At 60.6% G+C, this 26,251-nt stretch overlaps 1 protein-coding gene across 5 annotated transcripts in view; it reads left to right on the top strand.

Moving 5' to 3' along the window:
* Positions 1-26,251, top strand: part of RAI1 (retinoic acid induced 1) — a 103,745-nt gene that overhangs the window by 15,012 nt on the left and 62,482 nt on the right. For 2 of the 5 annotated variants that reach the window (XM_070479233.1, XM_070479237.1), the window contains exon 2: positions 19,735-19,868. The gene's annotated coding sequence lies outside the window, so the exon portion shown is untranslated. Of the gene's footprint in view, positions 1-18,991; positions 19,158-19,240; positions 19,371-19,734; positions 19,869-26,251 lie in introns of those variants that run through there. The other 3 variants (XM_070479236.1, XM_070479235.1, XM_070479234.1) reach the window with 3 other exon arrangements.

Below are 26,251 nucleotides of genomic sequence, written 5' to 3'. Positions count from 1 at the left end.
ACAGAGGCCACTGGGGGGGTGGGGCGGGGTGGTGGTGGAGTGGACAGCAGGAGACTGGGAAGAGGTGAAGCCAGAGCATCAGGTCCCTCCCTGGCGGAGGAAGGCATTGGTTCACTCGTTCCCCTGCCAGTGACTGTGTCCTGGACACCTCTAATTGCCGGGCTCCCTGCTGTGCATTAGCCCAGGTGCCACGCTGCGTGTCATCCTGCCACATCTGGCCCCCAGGCCCACTTTGAAGGCTCACCAATGTTTAGGGGGGAGAAAAGCAAGTGAGTTGCCAGGGGGCAATCCTGGGAGATTTCACCCCAGTTCCAGTTTACAGCTCATCTGGACCATTGCCATCTGCCTCCCTCAAGGCCACACTTGGTGGTGTGGACCACAGCCCAAGGCCCAGGCCTCCTCCTGGCCACAGTCTGCACACCTCCCTGGCGGCCCAGCCATCTCACCCGTGGTGGTGTGGCTTCCTGCTTGTGAGCCCAGCTTCAGGAGCCAGAGCACCTGGTGAATCAAGTCCCTGTCCAGGCCTCAGTTTTCTCCTCTGTTAAATGTGGGTCACAGGGGACTTCCCTGGTATCCAGTGGCTAACTCCATGCTCTCAGTGCAGGGGGCCCAGGTTCAATCCCTGGTCAGGGAACTAGATCCCACATGTTACAACTGAAGATCCTGTGTGCCTCAACTAAGGCCTGGCACAGCCAAATACATAAATAAATACATATTTTGAACGGGGACCACAACAGGAAGTACCCATGAGCTCCTAAAGTCACAGGAGGAATTAAGTGAGAGAATTTTTAAGTGCTTAGAACTGGCTTCAGTGTCAGCTGCAGCTCTGGTGTTGAATCAATAAGGTGCCTGCCGGCTGAAGCCTGGGTTTGTCTCCACCGCCCGGGACCCTGTGTGTCACACGCACCTCCAGGCCCATTTACCCAGCTGTTTCTTTGAGAGAGAGACACCTGTTGGGCCTTGTCCTTCGCCTTCCAAAAACCTAGTTTCAGGACCTGGACTGGAGCCCCTGTGAATGAGGCTCCTTTGGGTGGGGTCCCCCCTCCAGGCTGACCTGACTTGGGTCCCGACAGCCCTGGGGGCCCACGGCCCTCAGAGTGTCCTCTCGTTCGTCTGCTAATGAGCTACGTGGATGCTTCATGGCCTTGAGCACGGGTTTAATTGCACTTACCAAGTGCCAACCCTTCAGCCTTCATTACCCGGAAAGGGCATCGGGTGGGGGGAGGCTGGATGGACTGAGGTAGGGCTGACCTGGAGGTTAGAATAATTGGTTTGTCGCCCGGCCGTCTCCAGCTTGGCGTTCAAGGCCCTGCTGCCCGTGATCCAGCCTCACCCTCTCGCACCCGCAGTAACAATGTGCCAGGCCCTCGGGGTCAGACTCCACGTCCCTCTCCGAGGCCCACCACCTCCCTCTTGGCCTCACCTTCCTTGTCTTTCAGAGGCCAGTCTGCTGCCTGAACAAAGGCTTTCTCCGTTGTCCCTGAGGTCTAGCCCTGCCCCTCTGAGGCGAGCCTCTGTGTCCGGGGCGGTGCAGTCTGGTCCCCGTGCTGGGGGTGGGGCAGCCCAGGCTGCCTGTTCAAACTGCCCTGCCCCCGCATGCCCCCCAGTGGGCACAAGGGTGGGGCGCTGTGGGGCTGTCCTGTGCTCTCTGCCCGGGCTAGGGGCCCTGAGGCCATAGGGAGCAATGGGGACCTTTGGGAGCATTGAGGCTCAAGATGCTCCCTGTGGGACCGGCTCTGCTCCTCCCCAGCCCCCTGTGACCTGCTGGGGGGACCCCAGGCCAGGGCAGCCCATGGCCCCTTCTGCTGGGTCTCTCCCTTCCACCCTGTCCTCTCTCTTGCGGAAGGGGAGAAGGGAAGGGGGCACAAGAGGACTGGTCAGTGGTTTCCTCAAGATGCTCTTCTTCACCCTGCCCTCTCCCCTTCCCCTGGCACCCCAGCCCCCTTCCCTCTGGTCTGCACCCCCTTGCCTCCCAAGTGGCTCCTGTTCCGTCCCACCTCTGAAGCGGACTCCAACTTGGGCCCTGTCTGCCGAAGACCCCTGCTGGATCCCTATGCTCCAGTGAGAGGAAAAATTCAGAGGAAGGAGGGAGCGTCTCTGAGCCCAGCCTGGGAAGGTCAAGAGAGGGCGTGAGCTCCTCAGAGTGGCTGGCATGGCCTTCCAGGCAGCGGGAAGTTGGAGCAAAGGCCTGGGAGGCGGAGGGGAGGGACAACTGCATGAACTCACAGACGGATGGAAGTAGGGGCAGAAGTCCATTGGCCAGCCCACACTGAAGTGGCTCCTTGCCTCCTGGAGGCTGGATTTGTCCCTCTGAACTCTGACCCAAGAGTGAAAATGCTGGTTTAAAACTCAGCATTCAAAAAACTAAGATCATGGCATCCGGTCCCATCACTTCATGGCAAATAGATGGGGAAACAATGGAAACAGTGACAGACTTTATTTTCTTGGGCTTCAAAATCATTGCAGATGGTGACTACAGCCATGAAATTAAAAAGGCGCTTGCTCCTTGGAAGAAAGGCTATGACCAACCTAGACAGCTTATTAAAAAGCAGAGACGTTACTTTGCCGACAAAGGTCTGTCTAGTAAAAACTATGGTTTTTCAGTAGTCATGTATGGATGTGAGAGTTGGACCATAAAAAAAGCTAAGCACTGAAGAATTGATGCTTTTGAACTGTGGTGTTGGAGAAGACTCTTGAGAGTCCCTTGGACTGCAAGGAAATCCAACCAGTCCATCCTAAAGGAAATCAGTTCTGAATATTCATTGGAAGGACTAATGCTGAAGCTGCAGTTCCAATACTTTGGCTACATGATGTGGAAAATGGACTCATTGGAAAAGACCCTCATGCTGAGAAAGATTGAAGGTGGGAGGAGAAAGGAACGATGGAGGATGAGATGGTTGAATAGCATCACTGACTTGATGGACATGAATTTGAGCAGACTCTGGGAGTCGGTGAGGGACAGGGAGTCCTGGTGTGCTGCAGGCCATGGGGTTGCGGAGTCGAACAGGACTGAGCGATTGAACTGAAGTGAACCGAGCCCTGACCATCTCATCTCAGGACACAGCCTGGCCTCAGCCTGCTTCCCTTCCAGCAGCACAGCCCTTGGTGTGTACTGTGGGCGGCCGTGTGCGGGCAGGTTGGAGGTGGGGAGTCGGCAGGGACCTGGTGGGGCTCAGTGGCAATTGGGCCTGCTGGGCGGGCCTCTGCTGGTTGCCTGGGGTCCCGGCACGCCTGGCCTGCAGCCCGCCCTGTCTGGCCCAGACGTCCTTGCAGACAGGACGGAGGTGAGCTGGAAGACTGCCAGGGGAGTCAGGTGGTAGCCCAGCTGGAAGGACAGTCCCCACTGGTTAATGAGGTGGCGGGAAGCTGGGGGACGGTCTCCAGGCTCTGCTCTGGCCTGTCTGGGGGCATGAGGCTCACGTGGTTGAGCACCTGCTGTGTGCCAGGCTCTGTGGGAAGCCCTTGGCGCCGCCCACAAGGGGGACCCTGTCCCATCTCACAGTGCAGATGGAGGCTCCAAGGCTTGCGGGGTGATGCAGCGGCTGGAGTCACTCACCTGGGGGTGGGTCGTGCCCCTTCAAGCCTGTGTATGTTCCCACGGGCCTGGGGAGGGGGCCATGCCATTTGCAGTTCTCTCTCAAGGTGGATGCACGTACCAGATGCTGCATGGATGCTGAGGCCTGGGACAGGGCAAGTGTGAGCTTCCCAGGCAGTAAAAGGTTCTGCCTCCCTCCCACCTCTCCCCCACCCCCACCCCAGCAACGAGGGGTGGGGGTGGTTAGTGGGTCAGGGTACTGGGAAACTCCAGTCTTTAGGAGGACAGCCACCCTTGGAGGCTGGGCTGAGGGGCATTGCTTGCTGTTCCTGGGCATGGAAACTTTGGGAGGGAGCAGGTGACAGGAGAGCATTCTCCTGGCAGACACAGTGAGAGTCTGTACCCGTAAGCTTCCTGGGGTGGGGTCCCAAGGCCCAGGAAGAGGATGAATTGTAATCTGGAGCTCAGGTTGGTGGGGGGAGAGGGCAAAACTAGTACAGTAATAACTGTAAGAGCCCAGAATTGGTGTCAGGTATCACTCACACCCCATTTACAGATGAGGAGACAGAGGCTCGGGGGTGGGGGGCACTCAGGTCAGAGTGAGGTGGGGTCTGGCTCCAGGTGGGTCTACTCTCAACCCCACTGCCCCCTTTTCTCCTGTTTTTCACTGCTCTGCACAGACCCCCCTGCAGTGTGGCTTCTCCAAAGGCCCCCCAACCTTGTTTTCAGAAGTCCTGGAAGGTGGCACCACTCTCCATCCCTTTCTGGCCTCCCCGATGGGACTGTCTCTGGGAGCAGGTGCCAGCCGCTCAGCCCAGCTCCTCAAGAGCGTGGCCCAGGCAGTCAGGGCCACAGGCTCGCCGGCCCGGGACTACAGACACTCCCTCAGTGGACCTGCCAGCAGGAAGGTGGAGTGTATGTCACCACCGTCACTTCTGGGGGTCCCTGGCTGAGACTGTGGGTGCTGAGGCATTGGGACAGTCAGGCTGTGGTGGACAGGGACTTGTGGCCTCGTCTCGGCCATATGGAGCCCCACAGGGTGACCTTGGCTTGCCCGCCCCTCTCTCACGGTCTCCATTCCTCATGAGATTTGGGGCCCACGTCAGGGGTGTCTGGGGCTGGGATGCGGCAGGGTGAGGAGGCTCTTTGTGCTGGGGACAGGGCATCAGAGCAGGGCAGTCCTTGCCCCTGACCGGCCTCGGCAGAGGAAGCTGAGGCCTGTGCCCAGCAGAGGGGCCTCAGTGGGGTTTTTGAGGGCCCAGAATCACTGAAGTGAGTTCTGACCTCAGGGTCTGATGTGACCCCTGCAGGGTCCATGCAGGGACCTCAGGGTCCAAGCCGTGTGATCTCAGAGGGTCATTTCACTCTCCGGGCTTCCGTCATCTCGTCTCATCTGGAAAAGGGGCTGTTTACCGCGCCCGCTTCGGAATAGCACTGTGAGCGTTAAGGGAACTTGCACTTCAGGCCTCAGCCCAGCACTCAGGGCACAGGAAGTCCTGGGTGAGTGGCCTCTGCTGTTCGTGTTGATAGTGGTGTCATCAGAGGTGTCATTCCAGTTTTTGGCCTTAAACCCTGCTTTCCCATCCTCTGGCGTCCACAGTAGGATGAGCTTGTGGCTAGACGTCTTGTGGTTGGGTTGGGGGTCACGTGACCAGTTCTGACTCGTGCGTCCTTCTGTGCCCAGGTATGTCGCTGCCAGGGCCACCTCCCAGGCCTCTTTCTTGGTCCAGAGGTGACGCCTTGGGGAGCAGGAGCCTCCCTGCCACCCCGCTGGACTTGTGGTGTGGACGAGAAATAAACCTTTGTTGTTTTGGACCCTTGAGGTCTGGGGGCTTTGTTACAGCAGCATAGCCTAGCCCACCCAGACTGCTGCATGGTGGGTGTTGTCAGCATCGTGTTCAGGTCTGATCCTCGCCAGGTCCATGTGGGAGACCGTGAGCCGTGGAGGAGATCTGGCAGAGAGAAGAACGTTGTCGCTGACCTGTTCCTGGAGTCTGTCCACTCACAGCCTCATCTGTTCACCTTCTCACTAGTCATTTCAGTCATTCATTCAGCAGTGTCCCTTGAGCACCTGTCCACTGGCTCAAGGGAGCCCACAGGACGCTGGGGAGCTGGAGATCATTGTGTGGAGCAACAGTGAGGGGTGGGTGGAGTAGGGGCCCTGAAAGGGTGGTGGGCACCAGACTCTCAGAGTCAGGCAGCGGGTTCTGCCCCAGAAAAGGCTGAGAGGTGGCAAGAGACCTGGGCAGTTGGGTGTGGCCAGCAGGGCTGGGGCCAGGTCACGGCCAGGCTGGAGGAGACTTTGGCCTTTGGCTGAAGGACGAGACTGAATCATGGGTGAAACAGAAGACCAGCTCTTGGAGAGGGAAACCAGGTAGGAGGCTTGATGGATGACCCAGGTGGGCAGGGGCCAGACGGGGTCTGAAGAAGAAAGTCAGGCAGAGCCAGGGGGGTGGCCAGTGGGTCCTGGGGATGCAGAGGGTGGGTGGGGACACCCTGCACAGGGACAGGGAAGGTTGGGGGACCGTTGTGGTCAGGGCCTGAGCAACGTTCAGGGGTGACATCCAGGATGCAGGTTCGTCAATGGACTGAAGGGAAAGGGCGACCACCCTCCCAGGCCCAGATCTGACCCCTGGTTTGGGGACGGGCCTGGGCTGGGAGGGCAGCACTTGTCTTCGCTGGGCTGTCTCAGGAGAAAACTGATTGGTCCTCTGGCAGGGGGAGCGTTATAAAGGTTTGGACAGAGGCTTTCCTCTCCCAGAGAGCAGGTGTTCTACCAGTTCCATGTATTTCCTGGGGCTTCCCTTGTGGCTCAGATAGTAAAGAATCCACCTGCAATGCGGGAGACCTGGGTTTGATCCCTGGGTTGGGAAGATCCCTTGGAGGAGGGAAAGGCAAGTCACTCCTGTATTCTTGGCTAGAGAATCCCCATGGACAGAGGAGTCTGGCGGGCCACAGTCCATGGGGTGGCAGAGTTGGACATGACTGAGCAACTGAGCCCTGCCCTGTGCCAGGTGCCACTCTGGGTGCATGCTGGGAAACAGAGTGGGGGTCCTGCCCTGCTGGAATGTCTGTTCTAGGGGGAGATGGTACCACGGAGGATGTCAGAAGGTGATAGATGCAGTGAGGAAAAAAAAAACAGTGCAGAGTAGGGGCTCAGGATTGGGAAGATGTTTACAGTTTTAAATTCAGGCATCAGGAAAGGTCTCACTGCTCAGGTCACTTGAGGGAGGTCGGTGGGCCTGGGGAGACGTCTGGGGAAACGGCCAAGCAAAGGCCCTGAGGCAGGAACATGTTTCATGTGTTGCGCAAACAAAGGGGCCAGTGTGACTGGGGTGGAGCATGGGGGCGGGGGGTCTGGACTTCGGAATGGCCCCCAGACTCTGGCTGGACTTTGGCTTTCACCCCAAGAGCTGCCCTGGGCTCACAGGCTCCCTGGGGACTGGAGGGGTCAGCAGAGCCCAGAGAGCAAGAGAAGGTTCCTCAAGCCCTCAGGCCCTGCAGCCACCCCATCCCCCAGCAGGGACCCTGCCCTCCCAGGCCTCACCCCCCTCACCTCACCCCCCTCCAGCTTCCCTACACCCTCCTCTCTGCTCCCTTTGACCCCAGGGCCCCTCAGCCTGTGGGTCTGCATCCTCTCCAAGCGTGCCTGACAGCGGGGAGGCAGGAGGGGTGGGTCCAGCCTCTCCAGGAGGAGACCCCCTGATGACTGTGAGTCTTCACAGCCCAGATCGCAGGGCTGGGCTCCTGCGTCCTCCTGCCTGCCCCTCCGGCCACTCTCCCTCCCCAGTGAGGCTGCAGATCAGGCAGAACCGAGATCTCAGTGCTCCTGGGTGGGTCTGTGGAGGAGGGGGCGGTCATGATCTCCCACGTCCTGCACACCTGCTGTGACGTCTCCAGCAGATCACTGTTTGTCACGCTTGAGACTCAGATTCTGTGTCCCCGTGTCCCTGTCTTTCAGGAGTGGCTGTCTCTACCACACTCCCTTTTAGGGACCAGGGATTCCAGACATGGTGAGGGACACAGGGCGATGGCCCAGAGCCTGGAAACTGGGCCCCTGCCCCGGGCTGGGTGCCAGCCCACTCACCCGAGCCTGTGCTGTCTCAAATCCTTCAGTCCTGGCAGAAGCGCCCACAGTGTCCCGACCTTGCAACTGCGGGGCATGGGGGTGAGCCCTGGGCCCCTGCCCCCAGCTCCAGGCACGGCGGGAGCACTCTGAGATGGGCTGGGCTGGGCTGCCCTTTTGGGAGGGGATACAGATCCAGGGAGAAGGGGCTTGCAGCAGGGATGGGGCTGCAACCTGGGGTTTCCCCTGTGCTCTGGCAGCAGCCTGGGGACTCCGCAGTGCCCGCCCTTGGCCTCCACCTGAGGACAGTCCTGTCCCAGCCTGGGTGGAGCAGAGCTGGGAGCACCCCCCCGCCCCTTTCAGCACCTCTGCTTCAGCCTCTCCCACTCCCTCAGAAATGCCCCTTCTCCACCTCCAGCCGCCGCGGCCCCCACTTCCTCCTGCGGACCTCTTGGCCTCCGGCTCCCGTTACCCCTGTTCCACTGCACCTGTAAGCTGACCCTCCGCCACTGCCCCCCTTCCCAGCCTCATTCTGTGCAGCCCTGGGTGTGCACCCACTCTCCGTGCCCTTGCAGACCCTGCCTTCCCCACTGTGGACCAGGCTGTGGCCTCCAGGCCTGACCGAGGACCAGCTGGACTTTGGGAAGGCAGGTCCCTGTTCTGGCTCCTTGAACCCTGGTACCAGGTCCAGAGTGGCGTGTCCGTGGGGTGCCCATGCACACAGCCTGCAGCTTTGCGCGGAGTCTCAGAGGCCCCTGGGTACCAGCCCTGGGCCTGGGGCACACGTGCGGCTGCAGCTCCTGGGGAGGGGATCTGCCTATCCTGGAGCCAGTGGGTGGTAGCCTGAAGAGGCAGTTCCAAGACTGGGTGTTTCAGGAGAAAGCCCTCCAGCCCTCACTCCCCTGGACGCCAGCTGCCCCCTGCCACTGGTCAAGCTCATGGGCACTCACACCCCTCCCACACCCTGCAGGGCCTTGTGTACAGACATGCAGCTGGCCTTGGCCTCACAATCACGCGCACACTCGCTGGGCTCTGTGGCCCCTAGAGCCCAGTCAGGCCTGGCGGCCGTGGTGAAAAGAACTCAAACAGGCTGGTCACTGAGAAGCAGCCCCTGGCTCCTGCGGGTGCTGCTCTGCCCACAGACACGTATGCGCACATAGCTACAGCCAGAGGCTTGCTCCCTGCCGCTGCTGTGGGTATTCTTCCTCCTAGCTTTGGCCGTGTCTCATCACCCCCTCCCCAGAGTTGGGCTCTGCCGGGAGACCCCCTCACGCCTGGCCCATGGGGAAGACCTGCCCAGCGCCCGCGGTGCAGGAGATGGGCCATTCACTGTAGGCCCCACTGGCCCCATGTCTGGCGCGACAGGCCTAGGCCCTGTGACTGGCACGGGCTGCTCCGCCCTCACCTTGGCACCTGCCCAGCAGCACCTGTGCCTACCGAGGACTTGCCCCCCCTCACCTTGGAGGTGGGGAGACAGACAAGGAAGTGGGGAGAGGCTGCTTCAGGGAGCTGGGCACACCTCCCCCACACCCCGCCTCCTTTGAGACAGCCCCCTGGGAAGCCTGTGCATTCTTAGATAGGACCTTCAGGGCCATTTTCTCCAACCACCCAGAGAAGGCAAGTGCCTTGCAGAAGGTCACAGAGCAAGTCCATGGCACAGCTGACCAGACTTACACCAGAGCTCTGGGGGCCCCATGTGTACATGGTAGGGGTGTGGAGGGGCAACAGGCATGAGGGAGGAGGTGGGGCTGGGTTCCCAACGAGCTGAGCCGAGCCTCCCCTTCCTCCCCTCCCCTCTGCTGCTCTCCCTTCTCTCCCTCGCACGGTTTGTTTGGAGAATGACTCACAGGAATGCAGCAAAATCCTGATGGATGAGGAGGCAGGGCTGCAGTACCGGAAACCTCTCCAGGATGGGGAGGCGGACTGAGCTGGGGGGCCAGGGAGGCTGGCAGTCAGGGGGGCCCTGTGTGCAGGTGGGGAGACCAAGGGCCTGGGAGAGCTCCAGGCGCTGCCCACCATGGAGCCTGCTGTCATGCGTGTGAACACGCGCATGTGTGCACACGCACACAGTGGCACGCACACACACACGCAGGCACACGCATGCACGCACACACACACGTGTGGGCCTAACAGCAGCAGCACCTCTGGGTTCCAGCCCTTCCACCTCTTCTCTAGATCTGACCCCTCCACCCCCCGGGCGCCAACCCCGAGTTTTCCATCGCTCTGCCTCTCGCCAGCGCACAGTAGGTGGTTGACAAGTGTGGGTGCTGAGCGTGACCCCAGCTGGACCCTTCTCGCCCACATGTCATAGCAGAACCCTCGGGGCAGGAAGCCTGCCTCCTAAGGAGCCCTACTTGTGCTAGGCGTGGCGGAGGCCAGATGGACAGGCTGTCCCCAGCTCTGTCAGAGGGGGGACCCGAGCAGGCAGGTCAGGTGGACCCTTTAGCAGGGCTGCAAGGGCAGGCACAGGGCACAGCAGCCACCAACGTGGCGGGGGCTCTGGGGGCCTGGGAAGGGACCAGGCTGCACATCCGGAGGCCCCGCGGCCCGGGTGACCAGATCCGGAGGTGTCAGGAGAACCCCCGGCAGGGTTAGGAGGGGCACTGCATGGTCTGTACTGGACATGCCCACCAGCAGAGACACTGCCAGTTCATCCGAGTGCCTTGTGGGCGTGTGGGCTTATCATGTGCCTGTTTTACTGGAAACAATCCAAATATTCACTGACCTCTGACTCCGTGCTAGGTGCAAGCTGCCATTTTAGTGGAAAAGGTGGGACAGAAGGAATGTCAGGCGATATGTCCTGGTCAAGGAGAGGAGGCAGAGGCAGAGATACTGGGAGAGGTGGGGAAAGCAGAGACCAGGAGATGCAGATTGTAGGTGGGACCTTGTTGACAGGCCAGTGTGGCTGAGGCAGAGGAAGCCAGATCTCACAGGACCCCTGATGGTTCTGAGGGAGGATGGGACGGGATCCGACTTGAGTCTCAGTGGATCCCTTGGCCAATGGAGGGCTGGAGGGGTCAGGGTGGGCACTGGGAGGCCGGAGGAGGGGACACCGTGGCCCCTAAAGACAGAGCAGATGAGTGGCTGTCGGGGACTGTGGTGCTGGGGAGAAGGGGATGACTGCTGCAGGGTGGGGGGCTGCTTTCCTTCTGATGAAAATGTCCTGGAAATGGTGGTGATGGTTGCAGGACTGTGTGCAGACACCAAAAACTGCTTTGACCAGGTGAATTTTACAGTATGTGGATTCTACCTCAAGTTTTAAAACTTTAGAACCCGTCAGGACTTCTAAGCAAAACTGACTTAGTGGTAATTGTCCCAGGGCGAGGGGAACCCTGGATTTTTTTCCTTTCTACTTTCATATACAACTTCTAAATTAAAACTAGGAATTTCCCTCTGAAAACTTAAGTGCTCGGTGATGGGGGTAGGGAATTGATGGAGGGCCTCCGGGTGCCTTTCTCCGGCCCATTGGGCGCCATCTATAGTTCTGCGGGCTTTCACATGGCTGCTCTGGGCTTCTGGAATTCCATGCCTGCTCACATGGCCTTGGTCGAGTCACAGGACTGGATATGCCCGCGGCCCTCCCCTGGCCTGCGTGGTGTCCCTGCCCGGAGACCCCCTTCTGCTTGCATGCTGTCAGCCACAGGCGGCTCCCCAACCTCCCGAGGCGGCCCGTTCCGTTCCTGGGCAGCTCTGCCTGTGAACAGACTCTTCCTTATATGGAGGGGATGCTGTCCTCCTGTTGCTTCTCCTCCCCCTCAGCTCCCTCTCTGAGCCCCTGTTTCTGGGTCTGCGGCGCAGGGGCCCCCAGCCCCTCCCTGCCCCCACTGGGCTGCTGGGGACCGTGAGGTTCTGGGGTGAAGCAGGGCTGAGGGGCCTCTGCCCCAGCAGGTAGCTAAGTAGGGTGTGCAAATGCAGCATTTGACTCTCGCTGTGAAAGTGGACTTTGATCCTCATCCCAGAGACTGAAAACTCAGCTCTCTCCATTGACCAGAAGGGGTAACCATCCCCAGAGATCAAGCAGGCAGATCCCCCGGCAACTTCCAGACGCTCATTTTCGTTAGCTGGCACAGCCGGGCCCTGCTGCTCTCCCTTTTGAGAGGTGAAAAAACTGAGGCTGAGGAACGCGAGGGGAAGCAGCCGGTGGTCTCTTGCCACATGTCCTGGGGGTGCATGGGACCATGTTGGAGGCTGAGCAGCACTCGGCCCTCCATGGTGGCTGCTTCCACTCTCTGAGCTCCGTCAGCCTGTGGGAGGGGCCGGCCTGTCCTCGCGTCTGCTGCAGCTGCTGCCTGGGCCCTGTGCGGAGTCGGGGACGATTGTCCGGGCCACAGACTATGAGCTTTGTGCTCAGTTTAGGGAGAGAGGTATTAGCAGCCTGCTGTCCAGCCCGTGTCCCCCACCCCCCATCCCTCCACTGCCACCTGCGAGAAGGAGCATCACCCCTCTTTCTCAGCTGTGGAAACCGGGCTCAGAGAGGGTGTGGGGCTGCCCAGGGACACACAGCCAGCATGCGGCAGAGCCAGTCTTGCTCCCGGGGGTCAGCAGGGGCGGTGCTCTTCCTGGTTCAGGGTATGTGGGAGGGTGCGACCTCAGCCCGCAGTAAGGACATGTCACCGCCAGCCTGGTGTAGGTGGGCACAGACAGGAGGGATTGAGAGGGAGAGCAGAGGCCCCAGGATCCCTGAGTTGAGCTAGGAAGGGGCTGGAGGGGTCACGTGAGCCACCAGAGGTGGAGACACCTGTGTGCGTGGGGTAGGGGATGGGTGAGTCAGGCGAGTGTAGGAGTGTGTGTGTGCGTTGCCTGCACAGAGGAGGCTCTGCGTGTCCTTGCTCTGGGCCCCTTGCACGAGTGTACATGCTTCGTGTGCGTCTCCTTGCCTGCATACAGTGCATGTGTGTGTCTGACTAGGGGAGTGTATGTGCGCAGGTCTCGATGGCCAAGTCTACTGTGTGATGTGGGCAGTCTCTCTCTTCGAAGTGGGGGGTCTGAGGGAGGTTGCGACGCTCTCCCTCTTGCTGGGCTCCCACCCCAGCAGGCAGAGGAAGCCGCTGGGGCCCAGGGAGGGGTCGTGAGAAAGTGGGGGCTGTCTGGGGAGCCCCCGGGCCTAGGCAGGAGGGCTATGTGGCCCAGTGAGAGGGGCGGGGGGCAGGGACAGTGTGTGTACACACGTCTGTGTGTTGGTACCCGTGTGTGTCTTTGCATGTCTGTTGGACTGTGTTGGGGCTGTGCCCCGGGCCTGGTTATATGCGTGTGTCCAGCCTGCACTCACTGGCCTGGGCAGAACTGGGGCCTTAGTGGGGGGGCCACTTGAGTTGATGGTGCTTCTTACCTGGGTGGTGAGTGGCCCTGAAGTGGGCCTTTGCCCTTCTTCCCACATAGTTCCTGGAGGAATCTGTCCACAGGATGGTCATTATGGTTTGCCTCTGCCAGCATCACAGCTCAGGCTGGAGTGGGGTCAGAGGTCAGTCTGTGGCTTGAGACTGTGGCTGGAGTCAGAAGTCCATCCATGGTCAGTCTGTGGCTGGGATTGGGTGGGGGTGCTGCTACTGTGACGGGGGTCAGGGGTCAGTCTGTCTGGGGCCAGGACTCCGTCTGCACTGGTGCAGAGGACTGGGAGGCCTCGGCCACACTGCTGCCCCTGCCTCTCGCTGAGCCCCGCTGGGCACCAGGCAGGCATGAGGCTGCAAGGAGCTGCTCCCAGGACCAAGTCAGGACCCCAGCTAGGCCAGAAGCACTGGGGGCAGGTGACCATGGTCATAGTCAGGAGCCAGGAGTGCCATCTCCAGAGAATGCAGAATGGGAGAGGGGCCTGGAGACCCCTGGCCGCCCTCTCCTCCAGCCTCCCTTCTCCCCATGCCCACTGCCCTCCACTCTGCCCCCGTCTCTCACCCTCACTCCTTCCCCCACTGTCTGTGCTTCATCCACGCTTCCTAAATGTCTGTCTGTCTTCCCTCTTTCCTGTTCATTCTCCCACTGAGCCCTGTCCGCAACCACCAGCCTCTGCCCTCAGAAGGCAGGGCCATGTGGTCTCCAAGCTCAGCGAGATGGTCCAGCATCTCAGGCACTCTAGATGCTGAGAGAGGACAGTGGGGGTGGGGTGCTTCAGGTGTGCTGGCTGGGACTCCCCAGCAGAGGGAGGTTGGGGGTCTACCAGTAGGGGTGTGTGTGTGAGAGAGAGGTCTGGGGCCTCCCGCTTGGGCCCCATGCCCAGGGAACAGATTCTGCAGCAGGTGAGCCTGCCCTGTCTGAGTCAGAAGCTATACGACCTCATCTGGCAGGCTCTAATCTAGAAAGGAAGGATGGACAGACAGACAGATGGCAGAGAAAGCCCCAGCCAGCAGAGATCAAAGGTTGTACAGAACGAAGTGAAAGTGAAAGTCACTCAGTAGTGTCTGATTCTTTGCAACCCCATGGGCTATACAGTCCTGGAATTCTCCAGGCCAGAATACTGGAGTGGGTAGCCTTTCTCTTCTCCAGGGGATCTTCCCAACCCAGGATCTAACCCAGGTCTCCTGCATTGTGGGTGGATTTTTTATCAGCTGAGCCACAAGGGAAGCCCAAGAATACTGGAGTGGGTAGCTTATCCCTTCTCCAGGGGATCTTCCCAACCCAGGAGTCGAACCAGGGTCATCCTGCATTGCAGGCAGATTCTTTACCAGCTGAGCTATGAGGGAAGCCCTTACAGATCAAAGTGGGGGCAGAAAAAACTGGTCTTTGGCCTGACATTCAGCAAACAAGGTGAGCAGACCCCCGCCCAGCCAGCCCCCAGGGCTGTGGGCCTGCCCACAGATACATGAAAAGGGGAAACTGAGGCTCAGCGTGGATGCCACTTGGCAGATCAGGCAGGCTTCCAGCACATCCACTAAAAGTGAGGCTGCCTAAGCTGACAGATGGGCAGGAGGGTCACTGACAGTCACAGGGGTAGGAGAATGGTCCGCCCATGGGAGAGCCCACTCCACGTGCCCACCTGGCTGCCCATAACAGCTAATGCTGTCAGCCCCTCCTCCAAAATAAAGCCAGAACTGGAGGATGCCCTGTCGGCTCTCTGAGCCCACACCCTGGCCAGGCCCCACGCTGTGAGGCGCCACCCCTGTGAGGCCTGTTCCAGAGATACTTCATCTGTCGCCTCGTGAGACCCGGGGGCCTCACAGATATGCACAAGGGCCTGTGGGTGGCTCCTGTCACTTCTGTGTCCCTGTCTCCTCCCACGTGCCCCTTGGCTCCTGTACTCCAACCTTGACGGCTGCATGAGGGTTCTCGTGTCTAGGCAGCTCTGCCCCCAGGTAGCTGCCTGCCTCCTGCCTTCGTCTTTCAGGTCTGTTCTCACCTGTTTCAAGTGCCTGTTCCTGGCCATCGACTGGAAAACAGCTCCCCCACCCCCATATTTCCAGCCCCATGCTCATGCTTAGTCGCTCAGTTGTGTCCGACTCTCTGCGATCCCATGGACTGTAGCCCACCAGACTCCTCTGTCCATGGGATTCTCCAGGCAGGAATACTGGAATGGGTTGCCACGCCCTCCTCCAGGGGATCTTCCTGACCCAGGGATCAAACCTGAATCTCTTATGTCTCCTGCACTGGCAGGCACATTCTTTACCACTGCGTGACCTGGGAAGCTCTCCTTTATTTATTTGTCGCAGCACACCTCACCTATGTGTCATGGACGACACTGTGTCCCGACAAGGAAGAAGGGGCAGCTCTGTCTTGCTCCTTGCTCTGACTCCTCACACGTAGAACGGTCCCTGGAACATAGGAGGTGCTCCATAAATACTGCCCAAGTGGTTGGGTGCCCGGGGCCAGTCCGCCATCTGGCCCTCAGAGACCCAACTCTGAAATGGGGAGGGTGGCCGAGCTGAGGACAGGATGGAAACTTGAAATTGCTGGCACACCTCTGACCCGAGGCCTGCGCACCTGCAGACCACGTGTCCGGTGCTGTGTCCTTTCCTCAGCGAGCCACAGCCCTCCAAGCCCAGTAGGCTTGGGTGCCACCCCACCAGGGCTGAGCTTGAACGAGATGTCTGGATCTTGGTAGCACCTGCCGGGCCTGATGGCTGGAGTCTGTGTCCCTTTTCTCTGCCTCTCTTGCCCACCAGGATGGTGGGCCCTGGCTAACCCCTTCCCTGGTGGCCTGTCAGTGAGCCCAGCATCTGGCAGCCCCCCTGACTGCATGGTCTGCCTGGGCATCCTTCCTTGGTCCCTATTTATTATTTCACCCTGAACACAGGGTCCTGGACACAGGGTCTGCAGGAAGGTGGCTCTTCAGACAGTGCTGGGCAAGTGTATGGGCACCATCCTGGCCCAGGCTCTCTGGCTGTGACCACATCCCACCCTCCCCAACCCCCAGCCCACCCAGGAAACAGCCTCCCCAAACTGAGACGATGAATGTTCACCCTGGCCCATGGGACTCTCCCGCCAGCCAAGTGCAGGGTTCTATCTCCCTACCAAGCCTGGAGCAGGACTCACCGGGGCATGGACTCAGACCCCTGGCTGGAGCAGGGAGCCAACCACCCAGGCAGCTTCCCCTCAGCATGAACGAACAGAAGACCCACCTTTTGGTGGGCCTGGTCGCCACCACCCTGCGAATCCCACTGGGTAGGGCCTGATAGAACAAGCAAGGGGTCCAGGGCCATGCACACCTCAGTCTGAATCTTGGTGCTGTTGCTTCGTTCATTGCTTTGCTAAGGGCATCCTGAGTGCCTGCTCTGGGCCTGGCACTGAGCCAGGGTCTGGAAATTTACAGTCAGGTGGGGATCAGTTGTCCTGCTGTGTGTTCTTGACAAGCCCTCTGATGGCTCTGAGCCTGGCTTCAATCAGAGACAGGCAGAGCCCTGCCGTGACAGCACTGGTGGAAGGGCCTTGGCCAGGTGGGGGCGTCTCTGCCCTCTGCCTGGGAAAGGGCTCCATTCTCCTTTGGGATAAGCTGCAGCTCCGCCATCTCCTTTCTCCCAACCCGTTGGACACGTGCTCAGAATCCAGAATCCATGAAGGGCCCTGGAGTGACCTTGGATGAGTCATACCACCTGTCCTTGCCCCACTGTTCTTCATCCTCTCCCATTGTTCTCCAGAGGGGCCCTGGGTTCAGAGAAGAGGAAGCGCCGTCTGGATCAGGCTCGCTCGTTCAGTCACCAGATACTTATTGAACGTGTGCCAGGCACCATCCCAGGGACGGAGGAGGCGCCAGTGAGCAGACAAACAAAAGTGCCTACAAAATACATACATTACATGCAGTTCATTAGAAGGTGGGGAAGAGCATTCCAGGCACAGGGATTGGCAAGTGCAAAGGCCCCGAGGTGAGAATGAGACAGTGGTGAAAGGCGCAGGGGAGTGAGTGTGTGTGGAGCCTGTGCTTGCTCCTAGGGAAAGGGGGCATTCACTACCACCCTTTCTCCCACCTGGCCTGTTGGGAGGCTGCCTGGAGGAGATGGCTGAGTCCGGGTGTGACAGAGACAGGCTGAGGGTCAGGTGGCGCTGAGATTGGGTCGGGGGTCCCAGGAGGAACTGGGACTTTTTGTTTCATGGTGCACACAGTGGCCTCAGGACTGAGTAACCCTGGTTCCCAGGCCAGATATTTGAAGACGGAGACTAAGCACCTGCATATTAGAGGTGGGTGGGGCTAGAGCCTGGATAGGAGGGATTCTCAGGGTCAGCTGGGGGATCTGGCACCCGCGGGTTTTGCTGCATCCAGGTGAGCCTGGAGTCAGCAGAGGGTCTGTCTCTGGGAGTGGTCTGCTCTTGGCACCAGGCAGCCACCCTTGGGACTGGGCAGGCTGGAAGCTGTTCCTGGCCAGTGCTTCCCATGCCTGACTGCTAGATGCTGATTCCCAGGCAGAAGGAACAGCGTAGAGGGGCTCTGCTCTGGCCACTTGGATGGATGAGGTCTGGGCTTGAGACCAGGAACTTATTTTCTTCGTCCTCAGTTGACAACCTACAAATGGCAGGTTTAGGGTGACTGTTCCAGCCACCGGGGTCCTAATGACCTGCATAGCCACAGCAGTCCTTCATAAAACCCCATCTGGATGCACCCCCGTCACTTTCGCCGCTCCCCCCACCCAGCCCAGAGGGGCCGGGCTGAGGAGGCGCTCAGCAGTGGTGTGATATGGTGTTGGCCCCTGCCCTCCAGGGAGTCACCAGGTCTCTGCGAAGGCCCGGCAGGGCGGGGAGAAGCCCTTATGTACAGAGCCCTTAGTGGAGGGGCGGTTAGTAGGTGGGGACAGGGGTCTGGCCATCACTAAAGAGCAAAGACCGAGTGACAGAGGTCGTGGGGTGCGCTCCTCCCTCCTGCCAGACAGACAGGGGCCTGGGGGGACGCGAGGTGGGGGCCGAGGAGAGTGGCACGGACAGGCTGGCGGGCAGGGAAAGTGGAGAGAGCAAGCGCTGACGCGTCAGTGTGATCCCTGGCGCGATAATCGGGTGGACGGACGACAGGCCGGACACGTGTTTGGGTAGAAGGTGGGTGGATGGAGAGAGGACGGATGAATGAATGAATGGCTGCGTGGGCGGTGAGCAGCCCAGCGAGGGGCGGGCCTCCAGGCGCTCAATCACAGCCCCGGGGCGCGGCGCCCGCCGGCTACGCGCAACCTCTCCCCCACCCCGCCCGTTCGTCCCGCACCTTGGCCCCGCCCGGGGCGCGTAATTCCGCGTCCCTGGGGCTCTGGGGCCGCTACGGCGGCGGCCCAGGACTGGGGCCAGGAGGGCCCGCCCCTCGGCCGTGGGGGAACCGGAGGTACGGTCCCGCCTCGAGGCCCCGGCCCCGCGCTTCTTTGTCTCGGCCTGGTCCTCCACCGTCTCCGGACCGCCACCCGCCTCGGCGGGCAGTCCTCGCCGCGCGCTTCTGGGCTGCCCGCGGATCTCCAAGCCTCGGTCCCCGCTGCCCCCAGCCCGTAGGCGTTTCCCCGGCCCGGTCGAATCCTCCAAACCCGGTGCCTCTAGGACCGCGGGGCCGGCCAGTGCCAGGATCTCTAAACTGCGTCTCTGGAGCGGGCTGCGGAGGGGGGGCGGGATGCGGGTCCCCGGGTCTTCGCCTTCTCTCCTCCGCTACCACTCGCCGCGCTGTGCTGGGACCCCTGAGCGGCCTGTTCGTGCCTCTGCAGCGGTGCAGTCCCCAACACCACGCGGACCCCCTCCTCCAGCCAGGCCTCGGCCCCGCACGCAGAACACTGCCCCGCTAGCCCCACACAAGACCGCGTGCGGGAGCACCCCAACCCGTCGCTGGTCCCCCGCCCCTACAACCGTCAGCTCCACGCAAACAAGCCCCCACGGAGACACGACACCCCTCAGACACACTCGGGCCCACGCAGACACAATCCCATACGCGCACAACCTCACGCAGACACGGCCCACACAGGCGCAGTCCCGCAGCCCTTGATAAACAATCGCACACAAACAACCCCACGCAGGCACCGCATCACTCCGTGCCCCCGAGACCCAGAAGCACATTCACAAGCTCGCAGCAGGCCCCCACGCTCCGTGACATTCACACGGAGGGCAGACCAGAAATACACAGCCACACTGATACACACACGGACCCGAGCGCGCAGCCAGGAGCTCACCCACGGGCTCGTAAGTCACTGGGAAAATATTAAAGCGTCCCCTCCCTCCCCTTCCATCTCTGACGCGCGCGGGCGCGCGCACGAAGACACTTACCACCCCCCAACCCCCGCCCGCCCTGGGTCCCTAAGCGCCTCGTAGCTTCCTAGCCAGTGACCCCGAGCCCCGCGGTGAGAGCCGCCGGAGCGTCTCCCCGGCGCCCCCTCCTCCCGCTCCCTTCACCAGGTCCTAGTCCTTCCCCGCCCCCTCCCTCCTGCCCCCTCAGCCTCCTCCCCTCCCCCGCGTCTGGGGCGCGGGCTGCGCGCAGCCAAGCCCCTCATCGCGCGCCCCTCCCCGCGCGCGCCCCGCGCCCGCATCGCGCTCGCCGAGTGGATGCGGCCATGGGGCGGTCTCTACCTCCTGTCCCCCGGTGGCCCGTGAATAATGGCTACTGAGGGCGCTCGCAGGGGCTGCTGAGAAGGAAACACGGGGCGCGAGAGGCGCGGCGCGCGCGGGAGCGCGAGGGAGAAAAAAGCGAGCCCCCGGCCGCCGCGAGCGGCGGGCGGAGAGAAAGGAATCGTGCGAGCGCTCACATTTTTTTCTCCCAAAGATCTCATCCGGCCGCCGCGTTCTGGAAGAGACGAGGGGACTGCGCGCGCGAGCAGAGGAGGAGAGGCGGCGCGGGGAAGGGAGGCGGCGAGACGCGCAGCGCCCGCGCCCCGGAGACCCAGGAGGAGCCCGCAGGTATTGTTGGCGGCGGAGCTTTGTGTCTTGGTGGGTGGGGGGACGATCCGGGCGCGAGGGCTCCCGAGGCTGCCGGCCGGGGTCTCCGCCCGCCCCCGGCACCCCTCCCGCCGCGCGGCGGTCTTGGCTGGAGTTGCAGACCTGCCTGTTTGGGGTTTTCCACACCCGTTGAGGGAATCGGTCTCAGAAGGAATTTCTTTTTTTTTCTTTTTGGCCGCAGTTTGGTTGTGCCGGGGATTTCCCCCTCCCCTTCTCTCCACCACACACTGGTGAGAGGTCTTGGCGACTGTGGCACCGGCCGAAGGCTGAGGGCTGAGATGGCGGGGCTGGTGGCCGCAGACTGGAGGGGAGGGACGCGGGGAGGAAGGAGTTTTGCTCAAGTTCGCAGTCTGCGCCCCGGAGCTGGTCAGGCGGGGAGGGTCGGCTGCGCGCCCCGTTCGCTCCGGGCCACCGGTGGGAAACTTCCCTAGAGCGCAGCCTCCCGGGGGACTCGGCGCCCCCGACGCCTTGGGCGCTCACTCCGGCCGCCTGGGCCCCGCCTTGCCGCCCGCGAGCACCCGAGGTCGTGCTCTCCCCGCCCCCTCCTTCCTCCTCCCCCGGCAGCTTCCGGATCTGGACCGGGCAGGAGGAGCGGCTCAGAACACTTCCCCCGGAGACCCCTCCCCACTGGCCACGATAGTCCCCTGCCCTGGCACCCCCGCCTCGCGCGCGCCCCAGTGGCCAGGCTGACAATGAAACCTCGCGCCTGTGCGGTTGTGGGGAGAGGTCGGAGCTTGGTCTCTCTGGGGGTTACTAACCCTAGGAAGCCGGAGGGGGGACTCCTTGGGGTTGGGGTTTGTTTGGATTAGAGACGTTGACATCGGGTGGGTCGGGCAGGGTGGGGTGCGTGGTGGCGCCCCGAGGCTCGGGTTCGGGGGCCGGGGTCCCGGGTTCCAGCCTCTCTTGGGCTTGTTGATTGGCTGGTGAGTGCAGGCACGTCGAGCCCCCCTCCCCCCATCAGCCACTTCCCACCCCCCACCCCCCTTCCCGTACAATGCGGGCTTCAGAGGTGATCCTGAGGGTGGTGTGTGTGTGTGTGTGTGTGTGTGTGTGTGTGTGTGTGACGGGGTGTTTGTCTCCTGCGGTCCACAGCAGGCGCTGCTCCTTGACCCGGAGATCCGACCCTCGCCCCTCCCCTAGGGGCTGGGGGCGGGGAGAAGGGGGTGGGAACTTCTTCTTTCCCGCCTGGGCACTGCGAAGCGAGTGCTACCCCAGAGAATTTCTGGGGACCGCAGGCCTGGGGGTGCGCTCAACGCAGAGTGGGGGCCGCGGGGTCAGCGGGGTCTCTGCACACAGAGCGCTCCATTCCTCTGCGCCTTGCGGGGAGGGGCAGGGTGGAAAGGGCCAAGGCTAGTTGGAGTGGGAGTGGGGGCAGAGAGCCCATGGAAATCTGTCTTCATTACGTTCCAGGGAGCGGCCCCCCCTTTTCTTCCTGGGGTAGGGAGCAGGCCCAGGGATGGGGCTGCCAGCCTGGGCAGGTGAAGGAAATCCTTCTATTCAGAGGGGCTCCTGGCGGGGTTGGGGAGGTGGGGGGAGGCTGGGGAAGGCTGTTCTGTGGCTCCATCCAGGCGTGGAGAGAGTTAATCCTCCCCGGACCCTGTCAGCCCCCACCCAGGAGGCTGCAGTGGGGACCCTTTGAGCTCACAACATGTTCCCACCCTGTATTCCCACCAGGTGGAGGGGTGCCTTCTCAGGACCCCCCTCTGAGCCCAGAGAAGGTGCTGCAGTGGGAGAGCCTGGGAAAGCTGGTGCAGCTGGAGCCTATGGCCTCGTGGGGGGACTCTCCCCACTCCGCAGCCCCAGCGTGAAGGTCGGTTTCTGACCGGAAGGCTAGACCCTGAGGTCCTCATAGCTGAGGGCCAGCCTGGGAGGCCACAGGGAGGCAGGATTGATTTCTGCTCACCAGAGCCCCTGTAGGGTCCAGGCCCGCGGGTGCATTCCTGGGGGTGGGGGGACGCGTCTTCCTCCTCCACTGGTTCCCTTTCCTGCAGGTGAGAGCCGGACCTGGCCACAATGGACCCTGGGCTTTGGCTGGACAGACACAGGGATGAATGAACCAGTAAAGAATGAATGAATAAATGAATGGAAAGGGAAAGTTTCTCAATTGGAGGTGTTCAGTCATTTTTTAAAAATAATTTTTCAATATATATGTTTTAAAATATATTAATGGGAAAATCTGAAAAACAGAGAAAAATAAAAAAGGTTATGGACAGTCTCGGTGGGCTGTGACAGTGTTAGTATTTTGATGTCGTTTTCCGCAGTCTTTTCGGCTTAGTGGCTGGGTTGTTTTTTAGCGACTTGTCGGCACTCTCTCTGTTCAGACGTATATCCTGCTCTCTTCGTTGGCGCTCATGGGAGCCTTTTCCTGTTTTGTAACCAACTCTTCATAAACACCGCGGTTAATGTCTTCAGGCTTTTCCAATTGGGTGGATGCGCCATTTACTTAATATTCCCCTTTTGTTCCATGTTCTGGTTGCCCCTGATGAACGAGGTAGTGGATTTCTTCGTGTGGAGAGCTTTTTTTTTTTTTTAATGTTTAAGACGATTTCCTCAAAATGACGCTGCTCACGCCTGCAGTGGGAGAAACAGGCTCCTCATTTTTCCCCTGATAAGTGGGACACTGTTACACTTCCTCCCCACAATCCAGAACCTTCTTTCAGAACTGAAAGAGCCTCGGCAGTGAATCACCTGTCTGAACCCCCTCCTTTGACGAGGAGGAACGGGAGCCCAGAGAGGGGAGTGAATTCCAAGGTCACACAGCAGCCAAGAACAGGCTGCTGACTCGCCTTTTGGTTTTCAAATTTAGGAAGAGGGGGTCCTGTAGGCTGGCCTTGCCCATTTCACAAACGGGGGCACTGAGCCCCAGGAGAGGAGGACCACCCACTCGCCTCTGATGCTGACGTCTGGAGCACCAGACAGGCTCCTTAGCCCTTGTGTCGCACACACGGTGCCTGGGGCCACCCAAGGTGCCAGTTGCGATTGGTCAGCAGTGGATTCCCTGCTGCCCTCCCCCACAGCTCACCCTTCCTCTCTGCCATCCCATTTTCCAGGAGGAAAAGCTGAGGAGCCAAAGCAGATGCAGAGAGAGTGGGACTGCAGATGTCAGAGGACCCCCTTGGTTGTGCCCCTGCCCTGGCCTTCAGTCCTAGTAGTTCTGGGTCTTTTCTGGGGTTGGGGCGGGTGTTGGCACAGACCCTGCAGTGGGGGAGAGGGGAAAGACCAGCGACATCTCAGCTGCTCCCTCTGGCTCGGCTTGACCCCCAGGAGGTCCTTGGGGAAGAAGGGAAAGGGAGGGTAGAAAGAGGAGAGGAAAGGAAGGTTGGGAACAGAGATACTTGGAGAGAAAGAAAAGAATTAGAACAGTGGGGGAGAAAATGGGGAAGGAAGGGATCTGGTTAAAGCAAAAGGAGAGAGGAGGCCCCCACCCTCCAGGCCCATTGGGCACCCAGGAGAGCAACTGGGGGCAGGGCTCCCAGTGAGGGAGCTAGGGCTGCTCAGAGCCACGTGGCCGGGTCAAGGTGGAGTGGAACAGCTCTTTAGGGGGCTCAGGAGGATCCAGACCAGGTGGGTGGCAGGGAGGTGGCAGCTCCTCTGGTCATGGGTTCCGGTGGGGCAGGTGGTGGGGCACCCCAGGTCAGAGGCCAGGGCCAGGGATGTGTGTGGGGTGAGGCGATTATAGCTCTGACTTCCCATCACCAGGACAAGGGCCTTGTGTCCCCCCTGGAAGCAGCCCTTCCGTGAATGTGGGTATTTGGGCCTTTCTGCGGTGTCTCGACTTGGACGCCTTCCCATGTGCCTGCGTGTGCATATGTCTGTGTGTCTGATCCTGTTTGTGTATTCTTGGGGGTCGGTATGCCTGCCAGCCTGTGTGTGTACGCCCGTGTGTTCTGTGTGCCTCAGGCCCTGTTTTTATATTCTCGGGCACGTATGCATGCATGCATATCTGTGTGTGTGTGAATCTGCGTGTGTCCCTGTGTGTACGTGTCTGTGGGTCTCTGATCTCGTGTGCATTTCCGGGGGACAGTGTGCCCTCGAGCTCGGGCATGTGTGTGTCTATCTATGTGCAGGCACACACTGCTCCTCCTAATGGCCCCGAGAGGGACGCAGGCACCAGGCTTCTATGCTGCTTTCAAGGTTGCAGCTGGGTGGGTAAAGCGGGGGGCGGCCTTCGACTGGGAGGGGGGTGGGGGGAGGCAAAGAAATTCTTAAAAGACTGTCTTCCCTCTGGTCTCCAAGGAGATCAGCCTGTGAAATGATCCGCACGTTAATTAAAAACGATTATATCCTGATTGAGCCATTCCTGCTCACGTCCCCCAGCCGGGGAGAGGCTGGGGCTGCGGCCAGAGAGGCAGGACGCGGCAGGGTCCCTGGGTCCCACTGCGACAGGGCCGGCTTGGGACCTGGCCCCTGGAGGGGAGCGGCCCTGGGGGGCAGGTGGCGAGGCATTGGGGGTACGTGCCCACAGCCAATTTGAGCTTCTGGTTTGAATTTTGAAGACACCCACCCCTGTATGTGTCCTCTAAGGTCCATGGAGCTTCTGCCAAGAGGTTGAGGTTAAGAGCTGTCCTCCCATGAGTGTGGACATTTGGGCATTTTTGTGCTGTGTCTTTGTGCTGTGTGTGTGCACATCTATTTGTGCCTCTGTGTGTGTCTGGGTGTCGGGATGGCACCACCAGCCCTGTGGATCCCTATTCCTCTGTGCTGGGCACTGGGCCTGTTTGCCCAGATCCTGCGAGTCAGCGTTTGTGGTTCCGGCTTTTTAGAGAAGTGGCATGCTTGAGGTCACGGAGCCAGAGGTTGGGGACCAAGTCCTCTGATCCCAAGACCCAGACTGCCTTCTAGCTCCCATCTGCCCCCAGACTCCCATGATGAGGGGTGTTCCCTCTGCATGACCCCTGGGAAGCTGGGGTGCCCAAGGGTAGGCCTTGTCATCCTCACAGCACTCCTGATGTTGTTCATTCTGAGGTTCGAGCTGCATGGGGTGCAGGGCTGTGATGTCCAGGCATGTGGCAAGCAGATGACTGACCAGCTGGAGTGGGCTGTGCTCCACTCCCTCCCACGGCCATTCACTCTGGCTGATGACCAGGGCAGACCAACTACAGGTGCCCCATGGGACTGCTGGCCGCCAGGTACCCACACTTCTGGGTCTATGCTGCCGAGACCTTTCTGGAAAGGTCTGGATCAGGTCCCACTGCCTGGCCTGGTTGGCCCCCAGTAAGCCCTGCAGTCATGGAACAAGTAGTCATAGGAAGAAGGCAGGAGACCCTCAGCCTGCACCCTAGAATCAGGTGATGTGGTTCCCAAGAGGGAGGCACTCGGGTGAACCAGGACGCCTGGTGTTTATGTCCAGAGGGTGGCCTGCCACCCTGCCCCTTCCACTCCACGCAGTGGGCACCAGCCTGTGTGCCCAGGAGCCGTGAGCACACGAGCCAAGGCCTCTCATGCTTCCTCGAGCCTCAGTTTCCCCTTGGTACAGTGGGAGCATAGCTCTTTCCTGACCAGACTGTCAGGAAGGTAAGAAAAACCAGGTCAAGTCTGTTCAAGACCCATCCCCCAGAGGGGAGTGGACTGGAGGGGACTTGGCTGCATCCAGACGCACAGAGAGGCACGTCTGTCCATCAAGGCACCGGTGTGTCACCTCGTCAGGCGCCCTGGGTCTGGTGGCCTCTGGGAGGGAGAGGCACTGTTACTCCCTCAGGGTTTCTGAGAGGCCGACTGGGGTTGAGGTGGCTGTCGTCTCAGTAGTGCCTCCAGGGGACTCAGACATTCGCTGGACTCACCCAAAGCACCATTACCAAAGGCAGAGAGTCTGGAAGGGGGGGTGGCATTCCTGCTGGATCAGGTCCCACAGTCTGAGGGAAGCCTGACTGAGGGAGGGTTCTGGGGCCAGAAACGGTGTCATGAGGAGTTAGAGGCACGGATGGGACCAGAAAGATTCTCTGTTCTTTCTCAAGGGCAGCACTCAGGGAGACAGAGAAAGGCAGATGTCGGCTCCTCCCAGGAAAAGCCTTTCGTCCCAAAGCTGGAGGAGACCCTGCCTGCCTAGGTGTCCCTGTGGGGTTCCATCCCCTAAGCACCTCGACCCACGTGGTATCAGCCTTCTCGCCTGTCCCAGGGCCAGAGGTGCGTCTGGTCCCCTCCATCACTTGCGCCGAGACCCTGCTTATCCGCAGGCATGTCACCCAGGGGGAGCGACCAAGGATGAGCTCGGGTCTGCACAGCTCCGGGGTCTCCACCCTCCAGGCCCCACAGGGCCAGTGGGCAGAGCTACTGAGGGTGGGGGCCTCAGCTCAGCTCTCCCAGGTGGCCTTTGGGGATGCAGCCCAGGAGCTGTCCCCCACCTT

Source organism: Odocoileus virginianus, chromosome 17 (genome assembly GCF_023699985.2).
Source record: "Odocoileus virginianus isolate 20LAN1187 ecotype Illinois chromosome 17, Ovbor_1.2, whole genome shotgun sequence".
In the NCBI taxonomy this organism is placed as follows: domain Eukaryota; kingdom Metazoa; phylum Chordata; class Mammalia; order Artiodactyla; family Cervidae; genus Odocoileus; species Odocoileus virginianus.
Note: the sequence above shows the minus strand (reverse complement) of the source record. Positions and strands in the feature narration are given on the sequence as shown.